Source organism: Gobio gobio (assembly GCF_949357685.1).
Source record: "Gobio gobio genome assembly, chromosome: 22".
Classification (NCBI taxonomy): domain Eukaryota; kingdom Metazoa; phylum Chordata; class Actinopteri; order Cypriniformes; family Gobionidae; genus Gobio; species Gobio gobio.
In genome coordinates, this window is record NC_137118.1 from 10,438,542 (window position 1) to 10,452,162 (window position 13,621).

Consider the following 13,621-nt stretch of genomic DNA (forward strand, 5'->3'; position numbering starts at 1 on the left):
TGATTGGGGCAAGCATAAGGATTTGAGTGAGTTTGGCAAGGGCCAAATTGTGATGTTATAGACGACTGCATCTCCAAAACTGCAGCTCTTGTTGGGTGTTCCTGGTCTGCAGTGGTCAGTATCTATCAAAAGTGGTCCAAGGAAGGAAGCAGGGGCGGACTGGCCATCTGGCACTCCGGGCGTTTTCCCGGTGGGCCGCTGGACAATGTGGGCCGGTCCTTTGCTACGTAAATATATATGAATTACGTAGCCTATATCCTTACGTCAGCCCAGACCAATGGCTCGCGCAGCCCATCTGAGGCATAACTAATCTATTTAGCCTGATCAGTCTCAGTGGTGCACTCGTCAATGTCAAAATGTTTGCGATATCCAATCAAATTGAAGGGGGCGGGATTTACTGTGCACAGCAGCCGAGCAGCGCAGCAATAGGCCTTTATCACAGAGGAATTGAATACCGGAAGTGCGCGTCGAAGCAGTGTGCTGATTCTTCCGGTTATGCATGTTTTCAATGTGCTGTGAACACCTAGCTGAACAAACGACCATTAAAATAAACATCTGGAGGATGATTTAAAAATCCGGACATTTTCCGAGACAGGAGAAGAGATAAACTGATCATTACTGTGTACAGGATTTTCCAAACTCTGTTGAACTTGTCGTTTTTTAATCCGACATAAGCCGAGGGTCGTAAACATACGTGATTATTTCACCACACAGTGTCAGTGCACGTCTAAATAGTGTCCGCGATTAAGTGTGTGTGAGACCTGACGAATAAGATCTGAATGAACATATTGATTTGTATTAATATTTTAGTCATTGTTCTGTCACTTTTCAGTGACAATCATTTCACTGTAGCCTACAGTATATGTAATTCACACATTTATGCCAAAATTCAGTCACGCTGTTAACGTATTACTGTTTAAGATTAATTAAATGCTTAACATTGTTTACTTTCTTTAAGGCAGTTACCGCCCATTCATTCATCTATTTATTACAAGAAAATGAACCATGGTTTTTATTACAAATAAAATAAAACATGGCTATTGTAGTTTATCATGGTATTTTTTAGTAAAACTAATACAAATGGTAGTCAATCCACGAAAAAAAAACATGGTTACTACATTCTTACTATAATAAAACCATGGTTAACTTTCGTAAGGGTGTTTATCAGTCAAATTAATTAAAAAATGTAACAACAGGTATGAAATATGATTAGTAAGAGAAACACTGTTAATGAGAAGACAATCACTGGACTGCGGCAGGTTAGAAATGTATTTATTATTCAGAATGCACATTTGGATGGGAACATTTCAGCAGGCTGACGATATGAGACGTAAACATCCGCAGTTTGGAAATGCATAGGCCTACAACACACAAACATACAACTTCATCCCACCATATCAGTCTCACCCATGCTCTCCTCTATTCTTTTAGTGTCAGGAAATGTTCAAATCTGAGGTAAGGATGTCATTATTTAGTATTAGATCACGGGATCGCTGCAGTTACACCCGCGTTTTGATTGAGTCGGGCTCCCCTTCATTGTATAAGTGTGATTGTGTGATACATGTGTGTGTATATGCTTTTCTGTGGTTGTGTTCAAGAGTGTCCGAGTGTTCTTGGCTACTGTGAGAGTGTGTGTACTGTGGTCTTTTACAGTTCCGGATGTGATTAAAAGGCTAAGCAGAGGGAGCGCTGCTCTCTGATCCTCCCCTGAGCTCCCGCTGTCAGCCGCTAAAGAGACAGGGCCTGTAAATGAATTCTCTCTTTACACGCCAGTTAAAAAGGACTTCAGAGCCGCATGACACCCCAGAGACCAGCCTGTCCAGCTTGCATCAGCTCGCTACACCCAACGCCTGCCAGCTATATCTGGCCGAGGGCTAGAGCTAGCGGAACTAGATGAGGATCTGTGTCACGCAAGCATTAACCTGGACAAGATTTATAATATCAGTTTCAGCACAACACTCCCTGAATTCTCAGAAATATCAGCATATAGCCTGTATGACATCAAACATCATTTTTTTTATGGGTCTATATGGGTCTCATTCGCTAGCCAGTGTGTAATGCCTGTATGCAAACATTTTCACAAATAAATAATGACTCACAAACTCAATACCACACATACAGAAAAAAAAAACATGAATATAAATACATTTTATTGTATTTATTATTATTATGAATTAAAATTGTAATAACATTTCACAATATTATTTTTTACTGTATTTTTGACACAGCCATAAAAGACTTATTTTAAAAACAAAACAAAAAAAATACCAACCCCAAAATGCATATTAAATAATTATTATCATTATTGTTATGATCAGTGTTGGGGTAACACATTACAAGTAACTTGCGTAATAATATTACTTTTTCCAAGTAACTAGTAAAGTAACGCATTACTTTTCAAATTTACAACAAAATATCTGAGTAACTTTTTCACATTAATTTGACTGACAGCTCTCCTGTCCCCATGTTGAGAAAAATAAGTGCAGAGGCGCTGTGTGTAAACATGATGGTTATTGTAGTTCCAGACTAAATGTGAGCATTTATTTATCTCACTTATTTATCTCACAAATCAGTCAAATGCAAAATCAGAGTACTATACAAACCTCCAATAATTAAATGTTAAATAAAACTATTTTTATGCATAATCTACCTTTATATTTAATTTACCAATGTCTTGCTGCTGACCTTTGATGATGAAAATTATTAGATTTTTTGTTTTTATAGGTACAACTTTTTTCTCCTACATCCTATTCTACCATTATCCAGAATGGCAGCACAGCAGAGCTGCGCCCTCTACTGTTCATGCATGAATTTGCATTTTTACCTCAGCATGGGGCTTATTATTTCAATTTTGGTATGAATAGGTCTTTACCGTTGCACAAAAATATAACTTTTTGTTAAAAAAACACAAAAAAACAAAAACAAGCCCAGCCCAGGTGAGAAAAAGTAACGCAAAGGTAACGTAACGCATTACTTTTCTTAAAAAGTAACTAAGTAACTCAATTAGTTACTTTTTAAGGGAGTAACGCAATATTGTAATGCATTACTTTTCAAAGTAACTTACCCCAACACTGGTTATGATTATAAGAAAAATAAATAATTTGTTGTTGTTGTTATTATTATTATAAAACAGTGAGTGGACCACAAAGAATAGTCCTCTGATATCGGCACATACTGCTGTAGGTTTGATGGGATTCAGTGTGCAGAAAGGCATGATAGCCGGTGGGCCACTCAGTCTCTGACAGCGGAACGTTCCTCAAGCTCTCTGCAGAGGTGCTAGAGCCCCCTAGAGACTGACCTGTCTGAGAGAAAGAGAGTTTCATTGGCCTTTCTCTTCGGGTCAAACAGAGTGTTGGAATGTTGGAGAAACTGCAGTCCTGCTGTGAATAGAGCATTACAAACACAACCTGATGAAAAGCTCCACAACAACCTTGCGTGTGGGAGTGTTTGATGTAGACAATGAGTCAGAGCTTAACAGACGTGACCAGGTTATCCATAAAGGTTTTTTTTATTCACAAAGTATAGCAGCTTAGTGGGCATGGCTGTTGACAGGTCAATGTCAGTTTAACTTTTTCCTCGTATTAACACTTGTCAGGTTTTTAAAGTATTCCTTATCGTCCAATTAGTCATTTCACAATGTTGGCAAAGAAAATAAACATTTAGATCAATAAAATGTGCACAAATACTTATAATTCTTAATGGGGAAAATAAAAAGTAACAGCATATAAGTAAAGAAAGTGTGCCCTAAAAGATATGCATAATCTGTTAAATACATAATAATAATCATAAATTATATTTATGCCTATTTATTTTATGTTCTAAGTTTGGGGTCAGTTAGTCTCAGCCTCAGGACCGTTGGCTCACTATGTGGCCGTTATGGCACACTAATCTGGAAAAGCTTCAGGAGTTTCGAAGTCGTCATCTGATTGGTTGAATTCTACTCTTGGTTGAATTCTACAGGATGTCCGTGAGATGTGTGTGTTGCATTCTTTAACGGTCCACCTAGAAACAAATACAGTGGCGCCAAACCCTCTCGTGGAAGAAGAACACCGTCGTGTTTACAACTGTGACAATGAGGGCTTACCGGGATCAACTAAACGCTGGATTTTCAAAAGTATGTGAAGTTCACAGCTCCATTGTTGCAGTGAACTTACACAACATTTTTGAATTAATCATTTATAAATGCACGCCAGTCTGTTATTGTAGGGACATCGACGTGTAGCGACTGAGGCGAATCAGACACATAATCGCCTGTTTCATTTAACAAATATGTTTAAATGCTTTGTGCTTAGTAACAGACCTTCCCCCAACACAACAGAGAAAGGTCCCAGAGCTACCATAAGATAAGACACGGTTTATGACCGAAAGGAATTTGCAGAGAGCTGAGACTCTCACAGTCTTTCTGAAAAGTACAAATACACCATCTTAAACTCATATAGCCTATATACAGTATAACCACTTGAGAAATATATAAACATATATCCATCTCATGATTTGTTTTTATAGGGTTTGGTCTGTGTTAATTCAATCTCTTGGATTTATGTTTCAGAATTGCATACTATGGTTAACGAAAATCATGTGTATGGCATGTTTGGTGTCTACGAAGTTTTAATCTAAAGATCTGAATGATTGTGTATAGGATATGTCGATACCTGTGCAACATATTAGTATTACAAAAACCTTAAACAGTTCCTTCAGCAGCAACCAATCGGCAAAGGATCTGCTTGAGACAAAGGATCGTACATCTTTCCCTCCGAAAGCCCGAATACATTTGGTGCACTTTAACCCTCAGAGCCCGACGGCATCGCCCACGACGTCACACGGCACCTCCGATAAATATCTATATTATTTCATGAAACTTTTATCGATTTTCTTACCGTTTTTTCCAGCAGAAAGCTAACGAGCTAGCCATCACGGGGGTGTCTTTGTAGCCTTTACAGAAGGTTTTCTATCCAGCCTGGAACATGTGCATCTTTTTGGAGTTGTTCAGCAATAAATCAAAACGCTTACATCCAAGATATATCCACTTGATGTCCATAATTTATACATTTTCCGTCATTTTTGCCGCTAGCGCGATGCTAGCTGCCATTTTGGATGAGGGTTTGACCAATGACAGGCTGATCCGTCATCCACGTTGGTGTGCGTCATTACGCATGAACCACAGCTCTGTTATTGTGGAGAGATAGAGACGCACGGCTAGTATTGAGGAGATAGAGAGAGAGACGTGCTGCAGTTTTGAGTAGTTTTGTGGACAAAGTTTGAGGAAAAAGTTTGAGGAGAAGTTCCTGATAGGAACTGTTTTGAGGCTTGGCACCAGTAAATATCCAAAATCCAAAGAGGCCAAAAGCGCCTGGGCTTTTTTTGGAAAAATTTAAATAGTTTTGGTTCTGTATAAGTTATCATGTTTATTCCTAAGTTCCAGGACTCCAAAGACTTGAACAAACAGTTTTCCAGAGGAAATATGCTTAGCTTTTATTTATTTGTGTGTGTTTTCAATAAATATTTGAGGGATTCAATTTCCGTTTTATGTTTTCATTTGTCTTTATGGTCCCATAACTTATTTTACATTCAGGTGACATCAATGCAACACAAATATACTGACAGTGCAACTTGTCTTGAAAAAAAAGAGGTGTGTCAATTGTCTGTGCACAACAGGGTTGATGTTTTTAGAAGCACAGATGTGTCTGTCACCGCTGTTGCTTTAAGTCAGTCAGTCTGAGACTGAAATGCTTCTCATAAAGTGTGCAGTTGGCCTGAAGTTCATCATGAGTTACTGGACAGACCCATTGATACCTTTTTGATATTCAGTTCTATATCTGGAGATCTTGCGTTCAAACGGTGGACGCGACGCGAGCTCGACATGTTTTTAAAAAAACGCGCAAGTTTACAGGCACAAGGCACAGCGCATGTTCTCGAGACTCCACCGCTATGGCAACAAAGCCGCTAAAACGCAATCACGCACAAATGAGCTCCTGTACTACTTATTGTGAAATTGATTTCTTTATATTTGCTATCAGTATTCTCCACACTGCAAAATCTGTATGTTAATTGAACTATGTGTGGACCTATGTAAAATATGGGACAATTTGCATCCCGTATTGGTTTGATACGGGACGCGTCATTTTGCTTGTAAATACGGAACGATTCCATATTTTACGGGACGGGTGGCACCCTAGTCTGACCTGCAGCACAAACTGTAACGTTAGCATCCTCAATGGAAACCACCGCCGCCGATTCTCCGTCTTCAAGTTCATCCCCAGGATTTTCTTGTTCCTGAGGCTCTGACGGCGAGTGTTGTGTCTGCACCTTCACAGTCTCGTTTCTCGTTTCAGGATGTGACTCAGAACGTGGACGTTTAGGGAGCAAAAAACGATCCATTTTGGTGTAACGTTATTTTACTTTGCTAAAACTCGCTATCAAAAACAAGCTGAAATGAGTTAAGGTCAGAGGTTCGCGGGCGCCGAGCCCATTGGCCCAAGAAGATCACCTGTTTGGGCCTCATGTTATTTTAGACTAAAATATATATAATTTTAAATTATTATTTAATTCCTATTTTAAAAACATGAAAAAGAATATTCAAACATGACATTAAAATATAAATATAACAAATTACAGACATTTCTTGGGGGTGCTGGGCAGGTGCTATGGCTATTATAGGGGGAGCTGCAGCACCACCTAGCCCCCCCCTGGCGCCGCCACTGTCTGTGACTGAAGAGGCGGTGACCTCTTACAGACCTTTTAAGGAGCGATGCACTCTCTCCTCCCTCTCTTCTGCTTCTCCCTCGTGCATACAATGGACACGCTGATAAGATAAGGCCTTCACACAAAGCCTCACGTGTGTGTGGGACAGGAGACCAGATGCCACGACATGGGCCAGCAAGCCCAAACTCCTTAAGACAACTTCCTCAACCTCAACGGAGTCGAAACAACCACGCAAGCTCATAATTTCTTCTTCAATCGATGCAGAAGAACTTGATCGCCACTTCAATGCCATCGGACGGAACCATCAAAACTTTCTCCTGCGATTTCACCTCGGACAGTCTTCTACAGCTCAGGCTAAATGCATGTAAAGTACGGAATACAAATCGCTGTTTAGTTAGTAAAACTGTAAACCCTCTGTTCAGACAAAGGAGATTATCAAAGATGGTTCTTCCCAAGTTTTAGACTCATTGCATAACCTCATCCATCTGTTCTGACCCCTTTCCCTGCATCCACTTTAACCTTCCCTCTTGTCATGTATGTTTTGTGTATGTATGTTTCATGTTAGTTTCAGTCTTGTCCGCGCTTTAGTTTATAAAGTTTGTGCACGATATATGTTTGGTCCTGACTCCCTGCCTGCAAACAAATTAAATGATAAATCGTGTTATGCGCTCTAAGCGCTTACATAAATTCAAGGAAATCATTATTTTTCTGTGGCCATGAAAAATATCCTTTTCTTAAATTAATTAATAATCAATACTGAATGTTCATAGGAGGAACTTATTGATTGATTGATTGATTGTAATGTTAATGTAGCTACATCAAGTTAATCTATTTAACTGATTCAAATATTCATAATTAATCAAATGAATAATCATGAGTTATGAATAATTATTCATATTTCCCCTCAGAGCTAATTCGCTACAGACTTTACATTTTCATGCGCCCTAAACATGACGTAGAACAAAACAAACTGTGATTGGTCACGTTACATGTCAGTCAATCGTCCTCTTGGGCGGTGCTTGGCCAATGAAAACTGCGATAGAGTCTAGACCTTCTGCCATCAATCTGAAGGTCTGGCTACGCGAGACTACAGGTCAGAAGACTTTTTTAAAAGATAGAATCCTGAAAAAAATATGTATCTCAGTTAAGGCAACAATACTAAGACAGTTTTTAAAAACTTATAATAATATAAAAACCAAATCAGCATATTAGAATGATTTCTGATGGATCATGTGACACTGAAGACTGTATGAATGGCTTCTGAAAATTTAGCTTTCCCATCACAGGAATACATATTATTTAATGATATATTAAAATAGAAAATAGTTATTTAAAATTGTAATAATATTTCACAATATTACTGTTTTTTGATCAAATAAATACAGCCATAAAAAACTTATATGTAAAAATATATATATTATCAACCCCAAATTGTGCATACATTTTAACTATATTAACTGGGTAACCAGTAAATAATGACTTTAAAAAAAATCATGCGAACTATCGCTTTAGGATAAAAATAATGACACAAGTCATAGTCAGGGAGAGTGACATAACAGAATGTGGGTGTGAACAATGGATGGTGAAGGCCACTGTGGTTTATGGCGAGATCAGAGGACAAAGAGCAATGGTGAACATCTCGTTTCTCTCCAACATTAACTAGTTTGAATGACCTGGAGATCAAAGTGGTCAGTGCAGATCTGAAGCAGTGTCAAGCTTCACAGCTCTCAGTCATACTCTTAAGAGTACTGGCTTGAAAGTGTCACTGCTCAGTGCAAAAACAGAAAGAGGTGGGCTGCCGTCCAGAAGGTCGGGAGTTTGAGCATTGCTGTCGGCATGCTAGTTCTGTGACATCTCCTTGAGATGCCCAATGTGTACCGCTAGCGTGCCCTTAAGCAAACCACTTAAACCATTTCTGCTGCAGGGGACAAAAATTAAACTGCAGTCTGACCTCTCTATCAGATAAGAGACTCAGCATCTTTCACTCAAAACACCACAATTTTTTATCCACAAAAGTTTAACAAAAGTTTATCCACTCCAATCTGTTAAAAGTTACCATGAAATCAAAATGTACAATTATTTATTTTTTTAATGGAATATTTATTATAAATAATGTATCCGTGCACATATTTTTTTGTCTAAATTAATTTGCCCTTGTAATTTTTAAAGTGCCCCTATTATGCGTTTATGCTTTCATGCAGTGTGTAATATAACAAATAAAGTTATTGTCTCCCAAAAGAAAGAATTGACTCTGAACTGGCCTGAAGAGTTGCCAGTAATTCGGAACTTGTGCGCTGTTTTCTGTGCGCACACCGAATTCCTTTCTCTTCCTATTTTCGGCGAGTATTCCAACCTGATCTCACGGCAATTCGTATGCCTATTTTACGAGGTGGCTAATTCATACTAATTTGTAAGGACTTACATTTTTGCTAAATCATACGCATTTGACGAGTTGGTCAATTCGTATGATTTCGTACAAATTACCTAACCTCAAACACCTCTACCCATCACTGTAGTATCGACAAATTGTACGAATTTATACGAATGAGGATTCGCAAGACCTCATTCATACGAATTAGCCACCTCGTACAAATACATACGAATTGGTCGTGAAATAGCGTTGAGTATCCTCGAAAACACAATCGTTTAGGGCTTACGTGAACGTACATAATTGAGAAAGAAAACGGATGTGTATCGTTATATTAAACAGCCGGATAATTTCTATAATGACCAATACAATCTACCAGGATCAGCGCACATTACATGCTTTTTTAGTGTGATAAATAATGGTGCAAATACCATAAATCGACTAGCGCAAACCTCAGCAAATCACCTTGCATTGGTTCATTTAAATACCCTCCTCCCATAAATGTTGCGTCTGAAAGCGAAACTCCTACAAATGCATATGCAATAAGGTCAGCCGCAAAAATAACACTGTCCACGCCTTTTCAATGCTAATTTATCACTGCGTGTCTTTAGTAAATCCTGACAGCATTTTTTAACGGCAAAAACTCTAAATTTATTAGAACGTGATATACATTTTTCTTTATGAAACAAAATAAATAAATATATCTACCTTTATAAAAAAATATGTAAAGAAGACAGAAACTTCAATATAACAAAACTACACAGCTTTTCTTCATATACAGTTCATATAGATCTCATGAAGAGTAAGAAATATTTATGGCTGGTAAATGTCCTCATTTCACCAACATTAGCGCAAGAAGTTAATTTTGTAACCTGCTTATCACACAGTTATTTATCAACCTGAGTTTAGCTGCCCTAATTTAATCTACTCAATGTGTTCATGATAATGTGTGGCCTAATGAGGCAATGATCAAAGTGCACTTAAGTGTTACATCTTCACTGAGAAAAAGACTTGAGAAAAGGTCACTTTCACTCATCTTCACATAACACTAATAGAGATCCCATTAGAGGTGGTGAACTATCATTATCAGGGTTGTTGGTGCATTGATTGTGTGCCAGATTGAAAAATAAATTATGGACTATAGAGGGAATGAGCTCTTTTCAAAAGAGCCCTGTACACCCTGTACTAACAGAAAACAAGTGAATATAATACATAACGCAATACAATGGAGATGTGCTAGATAGCATACATGTCACTCAGGTCATGTTAATGTTTACTACACTGTAAATCCTAACGCTCAAAATAATTAATTGGTTTGAGTAGGGCAAACTCAAATTAAACATATTAGTTCAATCAAATGAACTTTTATGAGTATTTAGAACTTTCTTTTTCTTTTGGGTTCACAAATCTGACACATTTCAGTAATCTGAATTGGTTGTTTTGAGTTCTATGAACTTGTTTCTTTTAATTTAGACAAACTCAAATGTACCTTAAACTGGGCTATTTCCCAGCATGCTTTGCCATGGCACTCGGAAGTGAGAGTAAATGCTAAAATTAAGTGTTATATGTTTTTGTACAAGATTAATGTTAAGTGGGAGATGTAGTGTTTAATGTTTTGCTATGCTAATTTAGAAAAGTTTCTTTTATGTGTTTTTTGGGGGGGGGGTTTACCATCATGGTGACGAGCGGAGCATGAGCTTGGTTTGAGAACAGGTATATGTATAATGTTCTATATTGCAGTACTCATTCAGCAATTGCTATGCTAATGTTATCAAAGCATTGTGTTACCAATGAGCATTTGTTGAATTAGGTAGTTATAGCTAGGCTAGCTAAATTTCCCCACTACTAAAAATATTTAATTTGAGATTACATGATAAATTTAATTTAAATGAATGAATTAGCTTTCTCAAATATTTGAAGTTAAGAGAGATTAAAATGTATGTGCAAAATTGAAATCTGAATGTTCTGCTTACTTAAACTCAGAATTTTAAAAATGTTATGTAACTGATTAGGCCCTACCTCACTTTTTTGATTTTTGCCAACTTATTCGGGTTTACAGTGTAGTGTTGATAAAATTTCTAACTTGAGTTTGTTTCATAGTTCTCATGAATCATTCAAATATATGTAAATTGGGTTCTTATGTAAGTTTTGGCATTGCAGTGATTGCACTGGCTGAGACAACTAACCCCAATCTCATTAGAAAAGATAACTATTACACAATGTGGTGATTTCAGATTAATTTGAACGATGATTCATAAAGATTTTTTCGGAAAAAAGCAAGCACCCCTAAGCTAACCATCAATAGGGCATAAGCAGTTTGTACGAAAATGTACACATGGGATAAATTCATACAAATTAGTCAGCAATTCACCAAAACGTTAAATAATTAAAATTGCCACGAGTCTGTTGGACAACTTGTGTATGTGTCTGATTAGAAATGATAGAAAACTGCTGTAAAGTCTAAGTATTTGTCATCATAATGTCTAAATTACATTATTACAGAAGATAAAATGGTCAAATACAAAACATTTCCCTTTATTTGTTTTCAGTTAGGTTGCTTAGTAAGCAAGCTAACAGCTTAGCTTAAATAAAGGTAAGCTAGCAGCTTAGCCTACATATGTATCTCATATTTACAGAAGCTAAAATGGTCAAATTAAACAATTTCTTTTATTTTCAGTTAGCCTTTGGACAACAAGCCATAACAGCTTACACATTATATGAATCAAAAATGGTAAAATTTAACATTTCACCTTATTTTTTCAGCTAGCATTTAGTTATCAAGCTAACAGCTTAACCTAAATATTACTCGTTATACAGAGGCTAGAAAAGGTCCAATTAAATATTTCCCTTTATTTGTTTTCAGTGAGCCTCCAGTTAGCAAGCTAACAGCTTAACCTACTAGTTTAGGAAAGCACAAACAGGTCAATAAAAGCTCTTTTGATTAGCAAGATATCATGATAATGCACATGTTTTTGATCAGGCACTGAGGAAAGGAGATAGTATTCTGCAGGAGAATAGGATCTTCTCTGTTTTTGAGCTGAGAATAAGCAAAGATAACGTAGCATACCTAAAGATACAGTCTGGTGAATCCTTTTAAGCCTCATTATAGTGAAGCTAAACATAATTTTTATGTATTCAGAATGATTGTTCATATCCAAACTTACAGTATCAGAACTTCATTTGTTCCACTGCTCTTGTCTGGGTGCAATTTCTGTCTGTTTACAAGCTCAAAGACATTCGTGTCATTGCTGATAACGACAAGCAAGACTGGCTGACTGCCTGATTACCTGATTTGCACAATTTTATTATTCGAATTATTCATTAAAATGAAGCAGACAGCATTTACGATATTCAGCCTCACTGAATTTGTCCCAGAGTCTTTGCCTCAGAGGCACAAACACACACAAGTGGCACGCGCACACACAAAAGCACACTTTTTAGAGGTTATGTATTACATCAGACACTTACTCATTTTCTGAATCAAATGCTTTGCTCACTGAGTCCTACAATGAAAGATGATATTTTAGTCCTTTGGCAGAATACAAAGTCTCAAATGCGTGTTCTTTTGACAGGCAAATATTACAAACGACAGCCGCTCTTGACCTTTAGATAATTTGACTTGAGGACATCAGACCCTTTATACAGATCAAATAATTCCCTATTTGTATCTGTTATTCTGTATCATCTGCCTGTCTCTCTAAATACTACATCTCTATATTTAATGTGTGCCCTCAGTAGACTGTGCGTCACATTTTCTCCATAATCACCAAGATGCTGCTTTGATTTTATATACTTTACAGCTTATATTTCCCTACGCTGCTATCACCTGCCACATTCACGGATCTATTAACGTCACTCATCCCGTCCCTAGACACAAAATAAGAGAAACTAATAGAGCCATTGGTAACACTTTAAAATACTGTTCCATAATGGAAAAAAAACTACACAGGAACAAATGAGTAAAGCAATATTAACATTCTAGTAACTACTAATAACTAACACAAAACTCTGATTACATTAATGAATTGGTAAGTAATAGCGATCGGTTGAATGCTGTAATTCACTATTAGCTAATCAATGACTACTATTTTTTCATACCTCCCAGAGGACTAGAATATACAGGTTCAAAATTAATGTGAATAATGCATCATGTTTAATTAATTCTAAAGTGAAGATCAAGATCAACAGTATTCTATCAATTCCCTTCCCATTTACAGCACTCGTTGCTTCATTATTATTTGATAGTATGTGATTTTGATCTTATTCTGCATGACAATGATAATGAGCTTCAAAGGATGTGAGGCATGGAAAAGGCGCATGTGAATGTTACAGGTAGTTAGTTCAGAAGTGTGAGACATCTGTGTGTTAAATCTAAGGTCTTTCTGCTCGTCTGACATCGGTGACGCTTGTCATTTTTTTAACCTAAAAATAGGGATGCATAACATGGTACCATACACTCTAAAAAAATGGTGCTATTTGGCACTAAAAGTGGTTCTTGGTAGTAATCATAGGGGAACCACTTTTGGTGCTATATAGTACCATTTCTTAACA